Source organism: Mustela nivalis (genome assembly GCF_964662115.1).
Source record: "Mustela nivalis genome assembly, chromosome: 2".
NCBI lineage: Eukaryota > Metazoa > Chordata > Mammalia > Carnivora > Mustelidae > Mustela > Mustela nivalis.
The window spans coordinates 26,975,196-26,997,714 of NC_139021.1; positions in this window are offsets into that span (position 1 = coordinate 26,975,196).

A 22,519-nucleotide genomic window follows, 5' to 3' on the forward strand; every position below is an offset into this window, starting at 1 on the left:
GAACTGATAAACAAATTCAGTAAAGTCACAGGATACAAAATCAATGTACAGAAATTTGTGGGCATTTCTATACACCAATAATGAAGTACCAGGAAAAGAAATCAAGGAATTGATCCCATTTACTATTACACCAACAACCACAAGATATCTAAAAATAAACTTAACAATAAAGTGAAAGACCTGTACTCTGAAAACTATAAAAAACTGATGAAAGAGATTAAAGATGACACAAACAAATGGAAAGACACTCTATTCTCATGGATTAGAAGAATGAATACTATTAAATTGTCTATACTACTTAAGACAATCTACCTATTTAATGTAATCCCTATCAAATACCAATAGCATTTTTCACAGAGCTAGAACAAACAATTTTAAAATTTGCATGGAATCACAAAAGACCTCAAATATCTAAAACAACCTTAAGAAAGAAAAGCAAAGCCAGAGGCATCACAATTCGAGACTTCAAATTATATTACAAAGCTGTAGGAATCAAAACAGTATGGTACTGGCACAAAAAACAGACACAGATCAATAGAACAGAACAGAAATGAATACACAACTATATGGCCAATTAATCTGGGACAAAGCAGGAAAGAATATCCAATGGGAAAAAGAGTTTCTCTTCAACGAACTCTTTGGAAAATTGGACAAAAACATGCAGAAAAATAAAATTGGATTACTTTCTTACTCCAACACAAAAATAAATTCAAAATGGATGAATGATCTGTAAGACCTGAAACTATCAAAATCCTAAAAAAGAACACAGGCAGTAACTTCTTTGACATGGGCCATAGCAACTTCTTTCTAGATAGGTCTCCTAAGGCAAGGGAAACAAAAGTAAAAATAAACTACTGGGACTACATCAAAATAGAAATGTTCTGCACAGTGAAGGAAAGCATTGACAAAACTAAAAGGCAAACTAGAGTGGGAGAAGATATTTGCAAGTGACATATCTGATAAAGGGTTAGTACCCAAAATATATAAAAAGAACTTAAAAATTCAACATCCCAAAATGAATAATCCAATTAAAAATGGGCAAAAAGGGCGCCTGGGTGGCTTGGTGGGTAGGCCGCTGCCTTCGGCTCGGGTCATGATCTCAGGGTCCTGGGATCGAGTCCCGCATTGGGCTCTCTGCTCAGCAGGAGCCTGCTTCCTCCTCTCTCTCTGCCTGCCTCTCTGCCTACTTGTGATCTCTCTCTGTCAAATAAATAAATAAAATCTTTAAAAAAAAAAAATGGGCAAAAAAAATGGGCAGAAGATGTAAATGGGTATTCTTTCACTGCTTTTTTTAAAGATTTTATTTATTTTGAGATATGGGGGAGAGAGAGAGCACACACATGCATAAGCAGGTGGAGGCGCAAAAAGAGAGGGAGAAGCAGACTCCCTGCTGAGCAAGGAGCCCACTTCAGGGCTTCATCTCAGGACCCTGGGATCATGACCTGCACTGAAGGAAGATGCATAATGGACTGAGTTGTCCGGGTGCCCTCACCGCTTTTCTTATAATTGCTCATGAAGATAATCTCCGTTAACTAGATTGAATGTATTGTAGACCTTAAAACCATACCTAAATATGTCAAACACATTTTGTGTGTTCAATAAATATACATTATTTCTTCTTAAAACTCTTTGTCAATACCTACATATTGATCCTTATGGAAACTTTGATTTCTGAATGAATGATGTAAAAAATGTATTAAAACCCGTCTTGTAGAATTTGTGACAGTCTGACCTTTTATCCCCTTGATAGAATCGGTGTAAGAGACTACTTATTTCCTACACAGTATTTGGAAACTGATTATAATATATTCTTTGACCTTTTTTTAATTTTGTGAATTCGTATACTACCTGCCCATTCTGTCTCAGTCCTTGTTTCTTTTAAACATTACATTTTTATTGGTTGTTCTCTATCCTAAGTTCTCTTGTCCTCCTCAGTAAAATCACCTATAATCCATTAAGCTCTTTTTACTACTAGTTTTATTAGCTAGGAACTCAATGTCTCTCTTCTTCCCTCTCCTTCTCTCTCTGTCCCTTCCTCCTTCTTTTTTTCCTCCCTCCAGTCCTCCCTCTTCCTCTTCTTCCTCTTTCCTCTCTCTTTCCTTCTCCCTCCCTCTCCCCTGTGTTTCACAACTTCCCATTGAGAACAATGTTTCGCAAAGGAAATGGTCATTTATAAAGAGTTGTAGGTGATGCATAGAGATAAAAATAAATGCTAAAATTTAGAGGTGTTTTTTTTTTCTTTTTTTAAGGAAAGAAAACTGCCAGTCTGTCACAATATAAGCATAGACCTAAATTAATTCACTTGACTTAAACTAGTTACAGTAATATTTGGATTCATGTTACTTTAGTGTAAGTCTGATAAGAATTCCATTTTTTGTTTTATTATTATTATTACTATTTTTTCCTTAGAATCCACAGACTTGTGAACACTGTAGCAGAAAACCTCCTCATGCACTGACTACAGAGGAAGTTTAGATAGATTCAATTTACACAGCACTCTTGGAAAGACAAAACTATAGTGATGGAGAACAGAACGAATTTTTAGAATTTAGACTTTATGTAGTGTTGGCTTTATATGGCTTTACATGCACTAAAAGTCACAGAAATAAACATCCAAAATTAAATTAAACAAAATAAGCCCTGAGAATATTAATAGAAAACAAAATAAACCCTGAGAAACACTAAGTAGAACGGTTAAAGTTAGATAATTTAAAATTAAACAAGCTGGCAATTTCAAGCTTTGTTAATGATGTACAACAATTGGATCATTCATTCACTATTAGTAGGAGATAAAATTTGTTTAAGTTTAGAAAATTATTTGGCTTATCTACCACATATGCATAAGTTATAACCCCTAAATTCCTATCCTATAAATATATCCAACAAAAATACACGTGTAAATCACTAAAATGTTTGTGATATGTTTGAGGAGTATACTTCATAATGGATTCTTTTGTGTATATAACATTCAAGGACAAAAATATACTCAACACTTAATATTTTCAAGTTTACTAATAATTTGAACATAATGTAAAATTCTGAAACATTTTCACACTTAAAAGCATATTGTATAAAAAAAATTATGATCACTGGAATCCAAGACCTTAAACATAAAAGAAACTAAAATGTAAGTAAAACAAGTTTTTCTAAATAAAAATTGGAAATAAGACTATTAACATAAAATGAATTTTCTTGAATATATTTATTTAAAAAAATCTATCTGACCTCTAACTACTGAAATATGGAAACAATGTCTAATACGGTATTGATAAGTTCCCTCAGTTCCCAGACTATGTTCTCTTAAAATTTCTCCCTCAGGGTATGAGGACTAATGTAATCTTTGAAGTAGCAGTATCAGTAAGATAAGCAACATCATGTTCCACAAGACGTATATGAAAGATTATTGTTCAATGATTTGATATTCAGTGTGAATATCAAAATTAGTATCCGAATGGATTGAACCATATCAAATAAGACAAAAAGTCTTGAACTAAACTTACATTAACACACAGGACAACAGAGAATAATAGAGAATCAAACCATTGTTATATAAAAATTCCCTATTTTTTTAAAATTTTAAAGTAAAATTTGAACTCTTCACTTTTTTGACAAGTCTGGTGCTACAGAACTTGTTACTGATTTAGAAAATTCAGGTTTATGACCTCCACTTAAACTAATATAATATAGACATACATAGAGGATGATGTAAAGAAGTATCTGTGTTTTTATTTAAAACATAGGGAGTAGTATTATGAGGAAAATTTAAGACCTAGACTTATGTTCCTTCAAACATGGGCTTCTAATTAGAAATTATAAATCCATAAGCTCCCATCTCTGGGATCAGGGCTCTCATTACATGTTACAGAAACTATTGTATTGTTATATCAACTTTTCTCCATGCTTCTAGTTTTTCTTCACTTTATACATTTCCTTTACCAATAACACTGAACTTTGAATGTTGAATTTAAACTTACGCTTTATCTTATAAAAAGAAACTTCTTTTCATTGCCAAAATGATTATTTTTTCATAGTCACTAAAATTAAAATCTCTGTATTTCCTGAATCATTTTTATCCTCTTCCTTCATGAACCTGTGTTCCAGCAAACCTAAGAAACTACCATACCTAGAAGGGCCCCACACATACATTAAGTGACAAGTAAACACTTGTTGAATGAATAAAGAAGTGGTCATTTATAACAATGTACTTCCTAAAAATCATCATTATAAGAAAGTGAGATATATTTTAATGTACCTAGGGTAGCATTGTACCTTCAAAGAGACAAAGCTATTGTCTACTTTGTAAATAGTCTCTAAAATAACCACTTACTTAAAAAAAAAAAAAAAAGTGAAAAACAGGATCTTCTATAGAATCCCTTATCCCTTGGGGCATCTCGGTGGCTCAGTGGGTTAAGCGTCTGCATTCTGCTCAGGTCATGATCTCAGAATCCTGGGATCAAACTCCACATCAGGCTCCCTGCTCTGTAGAGACTCTGCTTCTCCCTCTCCCACTGCTTGCTGCTATCCCTGCTTCTGTGCTCTCTCTGCCAAATAAATAAATAAAATTCTTAAAAAATATACTTTTAAAAAATCCCTTATTTCTGGATATTATAAGAAAGAAGATGGAAACATATTATCTACTTGAGACTTGAATAATCTATGTTAGAGTAAACTAAAGGGGAAAATCTAAAAGTTGTGGTTATAAACATATAAATTTATCTCTCTGTTTTCTTGCCTTAATATATTATCAAACCAGTATTAATATATTCTTATATAAAGAGCAATAAATAGCATAGACATCATGAAATTATTTTTGTTAAGCCTGATCATTTTTGATGCCTAGGTCAATTAACTCAGAAAGTACTACATCTAATCTTATTCTAAACACATATTATGTGACCATAATTTTTTAACAAAGCTTTTTCCTACTGTCTAGAGATCAGAATTTGATATTAAATGTTTTTATAATAATAATAATCATTAGTCAAATAATTCAATAGAAAAAGCCATAAGTGACTCTTAATCTCACAAAACAAACTGAGAGTTGCTGTGGGGAGGGGGGTTGGGAGAAGGGGGGTGGGGTTATGGACACTGGGGAGGGTATGTGCTATGGTGAGTGCTGTGAAGTGTGTAAACCTGGTGATTCACAGACCTGTACCCCTGGGGATAAAAATATATTTTATGTTCATAAAAAATTAAAAATTAAAAAATATATATAGTTTTACTAAAAAATAAAAAAGAACATTCAATAAAGTATTAGCAGTACCCCCTAGCAATATAAGGAAGAGAATTTATTAGCAGTTACCCCTAGCAGTATAAGGAAGAGAATTTTTTAGTTTTTGACTCTAGTTTTCTATGCAGAGAGGGGGAGGTGCTTTTCTGAGTGGCACTGTAGGCCTCTTTCAGCATTCCACAACTGCACATCCCGTCAGAGAGGATTGGGTTAATCTGAGAGTGGAGTTAGAAGAAGCCGATTATGATTAGCTCAGCCCCTCCATCCTTCACTCATTCATATTTGCCACCCACACAGATAATCTATTCTCATCCTTTCTAGGCCATGGATTGGATTTAGTAGGACAGTTTTCCATCACAGAGACCTTTTGGATTTTAGTAAATTCTGTGTCTACTAAGTATACTTATTCACGGATGTAATATAAATAAGCCACTTTATTATTAAACCTATAGCCATGTATGCAAATCTAGACTTTGCCAGCATATTAAAAAAAAAAAAAAATATATATATATATATATATATAGTCTACCCATTTGAAGTCTGTGACCCTCCATTTATGGAGGCTCAACAAAGATGAGGGAAATAATTCATTTTTTGTGTTAATCCTCGATTCTGTTGCATTTGTCTGTAAATCTACAGGTAGAGACAAAGAATACTACTACAGATTTAAATACACATGCCATGTGAGTGGATACATGTCTTTAAGGTTTGGTGGAACTTACTATTTGGTGGAACTTGAATTCATGCAGATTTTATAGGGAACTGTATTGCACCATGAGGATGCTTTAACGAAATTGTGCATTTGGATTTTTTTTTAATTTTTTAATTTTTAATTTTTTATAAACATATAATATATTTTTATCCCCAGGGGTACAGGTCTGTGAATCGCCAGGTTTACACACTTCACAGCACTCACCATAGCACATACCCTCCCCAATGTCCATAACCCCACCCCCTTCTCCCAACCCCCCTACCCCCCAGCAACCCTCAGTTTGTTTTGTGAGATTAAGAGTCACTTATGGTGGGACGCCTGGGTGGCTCAGTTGGTTAAGCTGCTGCCTTCGGCTCAGGTCATGATCCCAGCGTCCTGGGATCTAGTCCCATATCGGGCTCCTTGCTTGGCAGGGAGCCTGCTTCTCCCTCTGCCTCTGCCTGCCATTCTGTCTGCCTGTGCTTGCTCTTGCTTCTCTCTCTATGACAAATAAATAAAAATAAAATCTTTAAAAAAAAAAAAGAGTCACTTATGGTTTGTCTCCCTCCCAATCCCATCTTGTTTCATAATAAGTCAAGCGGAGAAAGACAACTATCATATAATCTCCCTGATATGAGGAAGTGGAGATGCAACCTGTGCATTTGGATTTTAACAATGTAGCCCTAGTAGGTAAATTTTACAGTAAGGAGTGCCATGGTTTGAAAATAAACTAGAGTGTCCCTTCCCTCTCAATTTAATGCAGTACTGGTGGCCAAAGTGTGGAACTTAGAAATAATGTAAGAATTTGCAAAGATGTTTGAGGAGGAAACATTTAAAGAAAGGTATAAACTTCTTAAAAATTCAGAAATACCTCAAAAAAATACAATGGAGACTCTATGCCTAGGTGAATTTTCACCTGGATGTAGTCAACAATGTGTCAGAATTATACTCCTCATTGGCACTTTCTCACATTTAAATTTACATTCTAAGTCTCTTGTCTCCAAGAAACTGGCATAGATTAACAGGCATCCTGATAAAACTGAAGCCAAATGATTTTCCTCATTGATCTGTTTAATTAAGATACCTTTAAGACTGCCAGTTTCTTTGGCAATGCTGGGTCCTAGATTATTAAATTATAATTTTTCTAGGAATAATTTTGCCACAGAAACTAATGGAAGGGATGGGGTGGCTGGTTGATGGACACTGGGGAGGGAATGTGCTATGGTGAGAAAAAAAAAATGGCATCACTGTGATAATGATAGTAAATGACTTTCTTGCATACTTGCTGGGCTTTTTTTTTTTTTTTTTTTTTTTTTTTTTTTTTTTTAAAGATTTTATTTATTTATTTATTTGACAGGGAGAAATCACAAGTAGATGGAGAGGCAGGCAGAGAGAGAGAGAGGAGGAAGCAGGCTCCCTGCCAAGCAGAGAGCCCGATGTGGGACTCGATCCCAGGACCCTGAGATCATGACCTGAGCCGAAGGCAGCGGCTTAACCCACTGAGCCACCCAGGCGCCCCCTTGCTGGGCTTTTTGATAGACCCAGGAAACACCTAGGGTTGAATATAACACTAAGATCTCAAAGGGACTTTGATTCTTTTCTAATATACCATATAGGTTATAATCCTTGAGGGAATCCCAATTCTACCTAGGTATCCAGCATGTCTCAGCATTAGATTGAGTACAGGGGGGAAAAAGTAACATTTTTGAGCTTCATTAATTTTATAATCAGACTCTTTTGCTTTAACTTATGTTGAAATAATTATTTAATTTGAAACCTTATTTCATCAAGAACTTTGAACTCCACTTACCTCAAGGACATAAAATTACCTTAACTATCTTAAGTACTTTAATATTTGATCAAACTTACTTTCCTCCTAATAGTGCTAATTGTAGAAATTCAAATTGAGGACACCTCACCATGGTTGACATTTAAGTTTTGGGATGTCTGTATTTTATCTTTTAATCTCATTGTAAAACTTTAAATTATATATATGGATAAAAGTTTGAACTCTCAATCTGAGGTAGCCTTGGAGTTGATTAAATTAATGTACTCTGTGATTTCTTTCAAAATATATTTTTCTGTGGAAAAATTTAACTTTCCCTTCAGTGATTTGAGGATGGTTAACAAATGGTTGGAGTACATGAAGTTGCACGCAGAATGGCTCAACTTCAGTATCTCTCTCAAGCCATCATGCCCGCAGGGAGCTAACATTTATTACATTCTTTCTTTCCCTCTCTATTCTCTGTACACCTATGAATTGCATTATTGTAAAAATATGCATTTTCTTTCCGTTGAGCTTTCTCCTTTTGAAATTCTCCCTACCAGGTCCCTGTCTAGTGGACCTCTCCCTGGTGTCAGGTCATACTAACGTTCCCTAGGCTCTGCTAGGTGAATTGCTTTAGACCTTGAATTCTCAACCAGAGACTATTTTGTCCCCAGGAAACACTTAGTAATGTCTAGAGACATTTTAATTTCTTCTAACATGGGCGTTGCTATTGATATCTCATGGGTAAATACCAAGGGCACTGCTAAACAAAAATGCACAAGACATCATACCCTCTAAACAAGGGTGGGCCCTCTAAAACAGGAAATTACCTGATCTCAAATGTCAGTAATGCTGAGTTAGAGGAACTCTAAACAGTAAAATGTATCAAGTGAGATGAATCATTTCTCAACCGAAGTCTTTAAGAGCTGAAGTATGATTCTGCCACTGCTCTTTTTTTTCTATCAGGAGATAAGTAGATAGGGGAGGCTCCTATTTCTTAGACCCCAAAATGAAGAAGACATGAACGGAGCCATAGTCAAGTCATTATGGAAACATCATGTGGTCAAGAAATAAACATGTTTGTTGCTATAAGCCGCTAAAAGTGAGGGGTCTTTTATTACTTTATGTTAACATAAGCTGATTGATTAATTACCTATTGTCTTTAGTAATAAAATGAACATCTTAATGTCCATTATGGTGAATTTTGTATCTGTGTCTTATCTGGTTCTGAATTCAGTTGAGAAAGAAGCGTTTTATTTGTTGCCTTGACTACAATTTTAAAAATATATGCTATGATAAGGTTTCTAAATATGAACATTCCTATTAGAAGGGTTTTAAATCTCCTAATGATGCCCAAGGGTTTTAAATATGCAAAAATCACCTTCTATTTAAAGGCTAAAGCATGTCAATGGCCAGCTTAACTGAGTAAATTATCTAAAGTTTGATGTAGTTTTAATATGGTTTTACTCAAATCCCAAGTAATTTATAACTTATTAAATAGTTCATGGATGTTGGCTCTCAAAAAACTTGGAGAAATGAACATTTGAAATCTTTTTCTATGGTATCCTGTAGACAGTATTTTCATAGCTTCTTTTCATGAAACCAATGCTTATGGGAGCGACTGGCAAGTTCAGCTCAGTGGTAAAATGACTAGCACAAAATTTATCTAAGCACTCCGCCTGTAGATTCAATGAGGCTTTCAATTAAGGAAGCAAAAAAGCTTGAATAATCTGTAGCCAAGTGAAGAAAGACGGTTTCAGGGTCTCTTAGCTTAAAAGTTGTCTTCTACTTTTCTGTGCCAGTGCTTTTCATTTAACAAAATATGTAGTGAACAAACACAAATCCATGTGTTAGTGTGTGTTCTATCCAGCTTGTTCTCAGGGAGGCATTGCCCTTGGCCAGACTGCAAGCCCCTTTATAAAGGGAGTATTGTGTTATGAATACCTAATTCAAAGTACTAGGCATATAGCAAGTATCAGTGTTTGATGATGGAATTAGTGAATGCAAATGAATAGATGATTTTAACTTATGCTTATTCTCACAAATGAGGTGAACACTCAGATAAACGTGAAAATTAGACATTTAGAGCCAATCTAATATTTCTATTTGTATAATATTTTGCCTATTTATTTTCCCCTAAATCCATGTTTCACAAGAAAAATAAATGAAAGATTTTACTATAACATTTAAATCTTTTTCTTTTTCTTGTAAAGTAACATTTTTTAGATCAGGAATGGACCTCCATTTCCATGAGATTAGAGGTGAGTCATGGCTACTGAGTTTCTTAAAATGGACTTCAAACATATCTCTGAGATAAGCCAAGGAATGCAAGAGTACAGAGAAGAAAATCAGAACTTGAAAACTAGAGTTTTCCTACCTGGAAAATTCTTTCAAATAGAGAACTCCAAACCTGTAACCTCCCTTGTCTTCATGACAAGGTTACATCACGTTGATGTTTAAATTTTCAGAGTGGGCTTTTTGCTATATTATGATTGCAAAATACCTTTTTGAAACTGTGTTAGATGGTTTCAGCTGAAGGATAGTATCTGTTTTATATTTTTTGTGTTCTAATTTAAGACAACTTGCAGTTACTCTAATAAAAACATAAAGCAAATAATTTTTCTTAGTGGTTTAGACCTTATAAAAAACTTAGAAAAGTTGAGAGTTCTGGACCTCAAACTTCTTTATATTCAATATAACATTATTTTATCTCAAAGCCTTGTGCATTTCAGAGGGAATTTAATTTTGCAAAATCTTCTTTGTTATCTAAATGAAGTCTGTACCCTCAATACCCATACTACCTCTACTAGTGTTATCTTGTTTGTCTCTTTTTTTTTTAATTTTTTAAATTTATTTTCAGCGTAACAGTATTCATTGTTTTTGCACCACACCCAGTGCTCCATGCTATCTGTGTCCTCTCCAATACCCACCACCTGGTTGTTTGTCTCTCAGATTGCTAGCTTGCAAAGCAAAGAGAATGTTTTCCTCTGAGCAAGCACACACACACACACACACACACACACACACACACACAAATAGTTCTCCTTTCTGATGCTCATTAATATTATATTATAATAATGTGTTTTTCTCCTGGCATCCAATTTACCTACATGAACCAGTCCACATTTCTTCAGTTGCATGTATGAAGAATTTAGTCCAAAAAAGAAAAAAGAAAAGAAAAAAAAGGTAAGTGGGGTGTCTGGCTGGCTCAGTTGGTAGAGTATGTGACTCTTGATCTCAAGGTTCTAAGTTCAAGCCCCACATTAGGCATGGCCTACTTAAAATAATTTTTTTTTTTAAATGAACATTAGGCAAGGAGAATTTTACAGATCACTTGAATTTAAAGTCGGTAAAATCGAATCACTATGAACTCTAATTGTTTTTGGTAAAAATGCATATTCTTCTTGGCAATGATTGTCCCCTGAATCACTGTTCTGCCTCACATTTTACCAATATGCAAGAAAATTAGATTCTATGATTTTACATTGATATATTTGAAAATGCTCATGTAGACTGAAAAGCTCCATTTAAAATCATTTTACTTTGCAAAATAACCTCAGGTGTTGAAAAAGTTAAAGATTTACTTCCTATTCTGGAACAAATTCTTATAAAGAGGTTTTTAGTTCTAGAAAATATATTTTCCAGAGAAAAGTCTATCGATAAGAACATATAAAACATACAACAGGGTGCCTGGGTGGCTCAATCAGTTAATTATCCCAACACTTAATCTCAGCTCAGGTCTTGATCTCACGGATGTGAGTTCAAGCCCCACATTGGGTTCTATGCTGGGTGTGGAGTCCTACTTAAAAACAAACCAAAACCACACAACTACACAACTTATTTCTTTAAATAAAGCATTATAACCTTCCCTTCTATAATACTTTTATATAGTATACATATACTATATATTTATATATTTATATATTATATATTATATATAAATATATATTTATTTATATATATTTATATATTATATATAGCTTATATATGTATATCATCTGTATGTGTGTACACTGTCAAAAAATTATATGAACATGTGAATTAATTACAAAGTTATAATTCACAAGATAAATGAAAGAACAGGATACATAATCCTATTTTTATTTACAAAGTCCTTTAAAAAAGTTTCTTTAACTTTCTTAAAAGTTTATTTAAAGTTTATTAAAATATAATTAGCTAGAACATTAAGATTGATAAAATCTCAGAATAGAAATTGGATCCCATGCAACTAAGTCCTGCCAGTCCTCTCAGGAGAAGGGCTATCTCTAATGGTCTTCTGGCTAGGTCCCATGCTATCCAGATGATATGTAGGAGTAGCTCAGCACAAAAATTCATTTGCCCACTTTGAGTGAAGGAAATAACCTCAAGGATATTCAGGAAACTCATGTTTCTGCTGCTGCTTCTATTGTTACATTGTTTTTGTTTCTTGAATTTATTCTCCTTGTTTTAATTGACTTGTTAGTTCAGGTCTGGGTCAGTTTGGTTTCCCTAATTTAGTGTCAGAATCAACTTCCTCAACAGCAGTCATGCCAAAGTATCAACTTTACAGCTGTAACAGAAGTATACAAAGCAGCATGTTACTGAGACATAGGTATTTGTCTTAATGCACCTTCATAAACAAATTCTTAATTTTTGCTCCTGTTTATGGATGCAACAGAAATGGGCTTTTTAATTTTTTTCCCAAAGCCTTTGGCCAAATGATGAATGAATCTTTGGCATCCTCTGAGTTTCTGGAATTGTCCCCGCCTTCTCTTGTACTTTAGTAAATAAGACCTTTGAGATCCAGGATGAAGTATCCATATGTAACATACATGAGACATAGTCTACACTATTTTCGTACATTTGTTATAGCACCCCAATGAGTCAGGCATTGTGATAGTTATTGAAGATAAAGACAAAACAGGATGGCTGCCTCAAATATTTCATAACATAGAAAAGGACATAGCCAAATAAATTAATAACTGTCGTGAATAATTTCTAAACCAAAGTGTACTACAAATGAATGTAATTATTTGAATATGGGATGATTCTTAATATTTTTGCTTTCTTTTATGACTCAACTAAAATTGAATTTTAACTCAACTAACAAAGGTGACTAGAGATTTCACCATAATCATTTTCAGTTTTTCTTTGTACAAGATTAAAGGAGATGACAGAGAGAAGATGTCTCACTGATTATAAGATTATGCTTTCCAGTTGTGCCAGTTCCCAAGGATCTCCCAGGTCCCTGGGGCTCTGCTGCTTCAGGCAATGTGGGAAACAAGGTGAACTTGGGCATACCTCGAGGTCCATATGTCTGAGATTCACTCTCCCTCGGTGTACCTCATATTTACCCCCTCAGCAGTATTGCTACTTCCCAAGAGTGCTTCCTCTTCTATGTATATTGATAACTTTCAAGCTCCTATCAGTACTTTCCTCCCCTCAAATCTTCAATTTCGTTTATCTTCACCTACTACAAGAATCTTAAGGTTTTAGGTTGTAGGTTTTAGAAAGCCAAAATAAAACAAAGCCAAGAATTAAAGTACATTCAGCCAGCTTCATCTTTAGAGAATCATAACCTACCCCAGGCAAAATTGAGTGCAGGAAAGTCAGCCTGTTTCATGAATGAGTGAAGAGATAATTTGACTATAAAACATACTTCGTATTTCAGTTTTTCTAACACATTCAGTAAATGTAAGCCAAAGATCATAATTCCATGTGCCAGCCAGGAGAAATCATCAGCCGCAAGACAAACAAAGAAGATGCCACTAACTCCTGACCATGAGCAAATCAGGCACCACAAGTTCAAAAATAGCCAAAGCAAAACCAATGAATCACCAAAATAGTAATTAGTATCAACTTACCGTGAACACATCAAAAAAAATAGTTTATATGGGGTGCCTGGGTGGCTCAGTTGGTTAAGTGCCCAACTCCTTATTTCAGCTCAGGGGCATGCAGTAGAGATCTGCCTTGGGCTCGGTACTGGGCATGGAGCCTGCTTAAGATTCTCTCTTTCTTGGGTGCCTGGATGGCTCAGTGGGTTAAAGCCTCTGCCTTCCACTCAGGTCATGATCCCAGGGTTCTGGGATCAAGCTCCACATTGGGCTCTCTGCTCAGCAGGGAGCCTGCTTCCCTCTGTCTCTCTCTCTCTACCTGCTTCTCTGCCTACTTGTGATTTCTGTCAAATAAATAAATAAAATCTTTAAAAAAAAATAAAAAGATTCTCTCTTTGTCCCTCTGATATCCCTCCATCCCCTCCAAAAAAGAAGAAAAAACAGTTTGCAAATTGGGGATACCCAAACTAAAACATGAAATGAGGCTGAGGGTATATTTTTTAAAATAGCTTATTGAGAGAAAAAGCAGTGATTATTTTTTTCTTAATGGCGATTGGTTATAATATTGACATTTTTCTTAAATGATAGGGAATTTGTTGGTGGTTACCTCATAGCAACCTTGGAAACAGTTTAGATTTTGCTCATGATTTCCAGAGGCATAAGCAAGAAATGACCCAGGTCAAGTTATTCCTGCAAAATAAGCTAAATTAAGTTTGTTTGTATGACTGAAATGGTTTTGTCCGCTCAGGGATATTCAAGGCTAGTTTCCTTTTTTTTTTTTTTTTTCCTTTTTGAACACCAGGAAGGTCTAAGTTTTTGCTAGGAAGGACTCCAGAAGGATTTTCAGATACAGCTGAGTCTTAAAAGAGAGAATGAGTTTATCAGGTGGTTGAAAGGGATGGGGTTTATTCTGAGCAGAAGAAGCAAGAAGTACTACTAGTGAACATTCTGATCTGTTTAAGGACTCACATTCTGATCAGAATGGACAGTGTACAGGACATGGAGAGAGGTCTGTAGTGTCATTTGCAAATATCTTCTCCCATTCTGTGCTTGCCTCTTTGTTTTGTTGATATTTTCTTTGTTGTGCAAAGCTTTTTGTTCTTGATGAAGTCCCAAAAGTTCATTTTCTCTTTAGTTTCCCATGCTTTTGGAGATGTCTCTTGAAAGAAGTTACTGTGGCTGATGTTGAAGAGGTTACTGCCTAAGTTCTCCTCTAGGATTTTGTTGGATTCCTGTCTCACATTGAGGTCTTTCATCCATTCTGAGTTTATCTTTGTGTATGGTGTAAGAGAACGGTCGAGTTCATTCTTCTGCATATAGCTGTCCAATTTTCCCAGCAACATTTATTGAAGAGACTGTCTTTTTCCCATTGGATATTTTTTCCTGCTTTGTCCAAGATTATTTGACCACAGAGTTGAGGGTCCACAGCTAGGTTCTCTATTCTGTTCTATTGGTCTATGTGTCTTTTTTTTTTTTTTTAAAGATTTTTAATTATTTGACAGACAGAGACAGAGATCACAAGTAGCAGAGAGGCAAAGAGAGGGAGGGGGAAGCAGGCTCCCCGCTGAGCAGAGAGCCTGATGTGGGGCCCGATCCCAGGACTCTGGGATCATGACCGGAGCCAAAGGCAGATGCTTAACTGACTGAGCCACCCAGGTGCCCCTCTATGTGTCTTTTTTTTGTGCCAGTACCATACTGTCGTGTTGATCACAGTTTCGTAACATAAATTGAAATCAGGTAACATGATGTCCCCAGCTTTGTTTTTGTTTTTCAACATTTCCTTGATGATTTGGGATCTTTTATGTTACCATTCAAACTTTAGGATTGTTTGTTCCAGGACTTTGAAAAATGTTGATGGTATTTTGGTCAGGATGGCATTGAAAGTATAGATTGCTCTGGGCAGCACAGACATTTTAACAGTGTTTCTTCTTCTGATCCATAAACATGGAATGTTTTCCATCTTTTTGTCTTCTTTGATTTTTTTTTAATGAGTGTTCTGTAGTTCCTAGAGTATAGTTATTTTACCTCCTTGGTTAGGTTTATTTCAGTGTATCTTATGTTTTTCAGTGCTATTGGCAATGGAATCAATTCTCTAATTTCTCTTTCTACAGTTTCATTATTAGTATATAAGAAAGCGACTGCTTTCTGTGCATTATTTTTTGTATCCTGCCACATATCCAAGATCTATAAAGAATCTCTCAAACTCAACATCCAAAAAACAAATAATCAAGTCCAAAAATGGGCAGAAGACATGAACAGACACTTCTCCCAAGAAGACATACAGACAACTAACAGACACATGAAAAAATGTTCATCATCATTAGCTATCAGGGAAATTCAAATCAAAACCACATTGAGATGTCACCTTATACCAGTTAGAATGGCAAAAATTGACAAGGCAAGAAACAACAAATGTTAGAGAAGCTGTGGAGAGGGAACTCTCTCACACTGCTGGTGGGAATGCAAGTTGGTACAACCACTTTGGAAAGTGGAGGTTCCCCAGAAAATTAAAAATAGAGCTACCTTATGATCCAGCAATTGCCACTACTGGGTATTTACTCCAAAGATACAGATATAGTGAAAAGAAGAGCCATATGTGTCCCAATGTTCATAGCAGCAATGTCCACAATAGCGAAACTGTGGAAAGAGCTCTTCAACAGATGAATGGATAAAGAAGATGTGGTCCATATATACAATGGAATATTACTTAGCCACCAAAAGGACGAATACCCAACTTTTGCATCAACATGTATGGGACTGGAGGAGATTATGCTAAGTAAAATAAGTCAAGCAGAGAAAGTCAGTTATCATATGGTTCCATTTATTTGTGGAATCTTAAGGAGTAGCATAAAGGACATTAGGAGAAGGAAGGGAAAAATGAAGGGGGGGGTTGGAGGGACAGAAGAATCATGAAAGACTGTGTACTCTGAGAAACAAACTGGGGGTTTTAGAAGGGAAGTGGGTGAAGGAAGGGGTTAGTCCAGTGATAGGTACTAAGGAGGGCATATAATGCATGGAGCACTGGGTGTTATAGGAATCATGGGATACTAGATCAAAAAACTAATGATGTACTGTATGGTGACATAACATAATAAAAAATAACTAACAACTAAATAAATAAATAAATAAATAAAAGAAGAAGAAAAAAATAAAAGAAAGCACATGGAGAGTTGTGAGAGTGAAGGGTGGGAAAATACTGGCCAAATCATAAAAGCTCTTGTTTCCTCTAGAGATTTTATTTTGTCTTTAAAACCAGTAAGACAGTCATGTACAGTCTTATGGTGGTCCTTTATTTTTATTTATTGCTTCAATTATTATACTTTCTTTCAACCACCCCTATACTAAGCTAAACCTGTGAGATCTTTAAAAGAAAAGACAAAAAAATCCCATAACTATTTCCTATGAGTGTTAATACAGTGTCATTTAAATAGTAATTTAGTAGTAGTTTGAGAACATTTGGATCTTGCATGCATTTAGATATGGTATATTTATTTATTTTATTTATGTTCCTCTATGTTTCCAAACCCAATTTTACTTACAGAACCAAATTTTATGTATTGAAATCATGTTGAATTCTCCCATCCTCCAACTTTGTACTTATCTAACCATAATTTTATTGTTTACAATTAAATCAATAACCTTTTTAAAGACAGAAAAATACAAAACATCTTTGTTTCTCTATTGGAAGTTGAGGACATTTTAGCATAGTAGGCAAAATTAGAAATCATCATAACTCCATCATTAGAGATAATTTAGTATGGCAGGGGGAAAAAACAGAAAAATAATGCTAACTTTCCTTAACAGTGCTGAATTAATTTTAGTTATAAAATTGTAATTATATCTAGCATTTGCTTACTCAATGTCATACTCAGTCCATAAATTTGTTGGCTTTTGGGGGGTAGACAAATTGACACTATACTCTCCACATTTAAATAGTGAAGAGATAATTTTATCTTATTTAGCATAGCAAAAAATAATTACTATTACCCTAGAGGATCAAGACAGTAGACTACATTAAAAAAGAGGAAAAATTCATTACCTTACATGGTATTGTGTTATTCTTTGTGGTGTGTAGATTTGGCTCATGTAAATTCTGAGATGTTTCCTTTCTTCCAATATATGAATCTACCCATTCATGCACACCGAGGTGTACATGTGTGGGTGAGTAGTCACCATAAATAAATTAGTGAAGAGACTGCGAATTGCCCCCACATATTTATTCTCTTTTCCTTACTAATATCCCTCAACTGTTATCTGGGTACAGGATGGGAAGAATAATGAAGAAGTGACTTGGGTTTCTCTAGAATACTGAACTTCACAATCTACCAGAATCTATTCATCGTCCCAACCACACAAACCTCAGAATTAAAAAGAACAAATAGAGATAAAAAGAGACAAACAAACAAACTCTTAAATGTAGAGAACACACTGGTAGTTACCAGAAGGGACGTGGGTAGGAAGATGGGTGAAATAGATAAAGGGGATTAAGAGTACATTTATCATGATGAGCACTGAGTGTGTATAGGGTTGTTGATCATTATATTGCACACCTGAAACTATATAATGCTGTATGTGAATCATATTTCAGTTTAAAAAAAAAAGTCAATAAAGGAAATGGTACAGTTACTAACTCCAGACAATTTGCACTGTGCCCACAAAATATTTCCTGTACCCCCTTTCTCTCCATGAAATTTGGTTCTGAATCAAAGAAGTTGCAAAACAGTTCTGGAAATGTCATTTCTTAATCAGTAGCCTCTGTATGGTAGAAGAGGTCTGCAGTACAGCAGGGATTTTATAAAGATGTTCAAGGCTACTATATGTAGGAAATCAAACATGTCACACACCATTCTTAAACCCGTTTTTCAGTTAAGCACTAATCTCTGTCACCCATGGGCCAAATAAGATTAAATTCTGTTTCTGGTGCTTGTGACTGAACCCTTAGAAAATAAGAATGAAAAGAGAAGCTTACATAGTGAAATACAATTAGCAAATGCAGGGAGCATTTAGAATTACTAAGCAGTTTAAACACCTCCTTCCTAATTTCACATGGTTAATCCCCAATCACGAGTCTCCATTTCTCTTTGACTACTTTGATAACATGATTGCTAAATTTCTTGATTTATTTTATGTCTTAAATGACATTGGCAATTGCACAAATCATGTGTTAAACTGGCTAAGATGACAAAAATAAAGAGACTTCTATCTTATTTAAAGTATAAGTGACATCTACCTCGTATAAAAGAAAAGCATGTCAGAAATGTTTATTAATTAACTAGGAGAGTGAAGAATAACAAGTGTTTTGCTAGTGCCTTGAATCTCATTTTTCTTGACTTCTAATCACACCCAATGTGTTGCAATAGAAAGATGACCAAATTTAGAAACATACCTATGTCTTTCTCTACACATACAAAGAACATCTGGCCGTGGCCCGACAAGTTCATCACTTTGACTGACTTAGTGTTAGTTCTGATTCACTCGAAGGCTAGTTTACCGAGAACTTAAATAACAAAATAAACAAATATATATAAATGCCATATTGGGTTATTATTCGTTCAAGAGAGGAGATATGCAAGCTATTAGCAAACAACTTTTAGTAGACACCATTCAGGTCTAAAGATACGGAACTAGTGATCCCTTTAGATGTTACATTTCCACGGCTTCCCAGAGGCCATGGATTCTTGGATATTTACCCACTGAATCTGAAACCATCTCTCAAAATCTTCTTCCTTCTGAGGAAATACACCTCCCTATTGCACTATGTCTTTCCAGTGTACTTCCCACCAGTGTACGGCTCCAGGGTCCTGCCTTTCTCTCCTTCACCTACACATGGAGTTGTCAATCATTTGTCCAGAATAGTAACGTGTTTGAGCATCGGGATAGGAGTTAAGGGTGGGAAGGAATAGCTGCTGTTTTTCGGAGCTCTCACAGTACACTGCGAATGATTTCTCTGTTTCTATCTGTTGCTTTGGATTAAGTCACATTAACAGGTGTTCCTCTGCTTTGTTATCTTGAATATGTGCCAAGCCCCAGGAAGTGGAATGGAATATGTGTTAAAAAAAAAAAAAAGTACCCATCATCTCATTAATATTGGTCTTCAAATTTTCAGGAGACAAAAAAAAAAAAAAAGGTGCATTATAAAAAGTGCACTATATGGCACTATATGATTTTATCAGTCAAAAAGGAAGCATATAATAAAAAAAAAAGTTTGGTTGGTTTCTGTCTCTTCTTCCAGAGAGGTAACTTTTTTTTTTTATTTTTAAAGATTTTATGTATTTTTTTGACAGAGAGAGAGAGAGCGAGAGCAGAAATACAGGCAGGGAGTAGGACAGGGAGAAGTAGGCCTCCTGCAGAGCAGAGAGCCCAATGCAGGGCTCTATCCTAGGACCCTGAGTCCATGACCTAAGCCGAAGGCAGAGACCTAACCCACTGGACCACCCAGGTGCCTGAAATACATGTATTTTTTAAAATTTTATGTTTTAAAACTATACTTCTATTTAAAATTGAGAGAAGAAGAGAGATGGAGAGCCAGCCAGCCAGACATCTGGTTGGTTCTGTTTCTCTGGAGAACCCTGACTAATGTAACTCTAAATATTGGGAATTTACCAATGATAAATGAGTTCCTTTGTTATTCATAGTGGGCCTCTTGATACACTAATGAGATGATTCATGATGGGGACCTACATAGTTTATATACCAGATGACTGAGGAAAGTGCTAACTGTGCTGGAAAGACCAACTGTCTGATTAGAGGGCTCAGGCTTTGAGCCACATGGTATCAGCTGTTAACTCTAGCTGGAGAGTCAGTCACATGGGACAATGATTCATTCAATCACACCTACATAGGGAAGCTCAGTGAAACTGTTAACACAGAAACTCAGCTGAGTTTCTCTGCTTGGCTATCCTCTTTAACTACTGTCACACATTAGCACTAAGAAAAGGAATGCTTCCCTAAAGATGACAGAAGCTTCACATCTAGAACCCTTCCAGAATTTGCTTGTGAGGCTCTTCTTTTGGTTAGTTATCATAGCTATCTTTTTGCCAAGATATGATTGCGATTGTGAGAGTAGTACTTAAAGTGAATTCTGTGTACCTTTCTAGCAAGTTATGGAATATGAGAGTAATTGTGGAAACCCTCAAATTTATATACAGTTTGTCTGAAATGAGGGTGACCCTCGGGACCCCTGAATTTGGGGCTGGCATCTAAAGTGAGGGCAGTTTTATGGGTGACTATTGTCATTAAGCTTGACTTTGGCAAACTCATTGCAGACAGAGATATGCTACATTAACTTTTAAGTAAAATACGTTCTTATTTAAATTTCTAAATTATAAAGATTACATTATGTTTTAGGCTTCAGGGGGCTTATGTCCAGGGATATGAGTTGAATAAGAATCTCATAACATTCTGACTGCAGCATGTCTAGAGAATTATTCTTCTTTCGTTTTCACCTTAAATTCAAAATTTGTCTCTTCCATATTCTAGTTTTCTGACCTTGCTGAAACCATTTAACCTATTCCATGCTCAAATCTTTCATCTGTAAAATAAATATCTACTTCACTTAATTTCTATGAGGATTTCATTAGATGGTATAGCCAAAGTAATTAACAAATGATTTGGCTCATAATAAAATAACAACTCTGAATGTCATTTTATTGATGCTTAATGATAAATAAAGCTCCAACATACAATTGAAAACTCAAGTTATACTAACGTAGTGTTGGGCAGACCTACACAGGAAATAATACCATTTGATGTTGGTTAAAGAAAATAGAAGGAGTTCTGACGATTCACAGACGTGTACCCCTGGGGCAAATAATACATTATATGTTAGTTTAAAAAATAAAATAAAAAAAAAGAAAGAGAATAGAAGGGGGTTAAAAAATCTTAAGCTTTAAAGACTGAAGCTATAAATAACTAAAGCATTTAGCTAAAAAAATGGGTGGTAATGATCAAGGGATGATAATATGTTCCACTGTTTTGAACAGTGAATGAATGTTGTCCAAATAGCAGTGCTTACTTTAGTTTTTATTATGCATCTATTTCATCAATGTTGCTTCAATCAAAATTGACTATAGTAAAAAAAGAAATATACAATCTAATTAAATTGTATGTTAATCTAAGTGTCATTTTCTCCCACGTGAGGTGAACCACATACAAACTCCCCACGTTCTGTTTATATAAAATGAACCTACCCAGACTATGCTCTTGCATAGAGTTCCCACAAGAAGTGGCTTCCCATCCATAATGTGAATTTGGCCATCAAGGGAGAAATATCAGATTATTCAACTTTAATATGCATATGGAAAAATTTTTAAATAGATATAAAATATTAGCATTTTAATAAATGATATTACTCAGATTACTTAGGAGTAGCATATACACATGAGTGATTCAAAGTACAAATCTGAGTTAACACATTAAAAAATTTGCCTAAAATTATATTGAATCTGTCCATTTAGATTTTCTTTAATATTATTAAATAAACTAGTGTCATCCTTGTATATTAGATCTGCTAATATGTGTATTCATTTTCTTAAGTAGGTGTTAGCAAGTCAATAAAATATTCTCAGTGACTATTTAAGGAAAGGGGATATGTGGATAAAATAATTTGTCACTAGTATATCAGAAAATTAATAAGCACAATTTTCTCTAAGAAATTTTAAGAATTAATCACATCAAACATGAGGCACCAATAGACAGTAATATGAAAAGCATATATCATGCTTATTTCATCATCACATGGTAATTTGCTCCACTCAGTATTGCTCAATAAAAAACTTCAGAAAAATCTACTAAGAATATACATTTTTATTACCACTCAGAATGACATGCTGTACTTAGCTATGGGCCAAAATCCAGAGTTCCAGCTTAATTTGTTAAGCCTAATCTTTTTATTTTATTCTTTAATTCTACTGTTTTTCACACTCTCCATTTCATGACTCAATTCAGCATTGAATTGAATTGAATTAAAAATTTGTATGGATATCAATTCACAATAATCTACAGGCTCTTTTATGAAA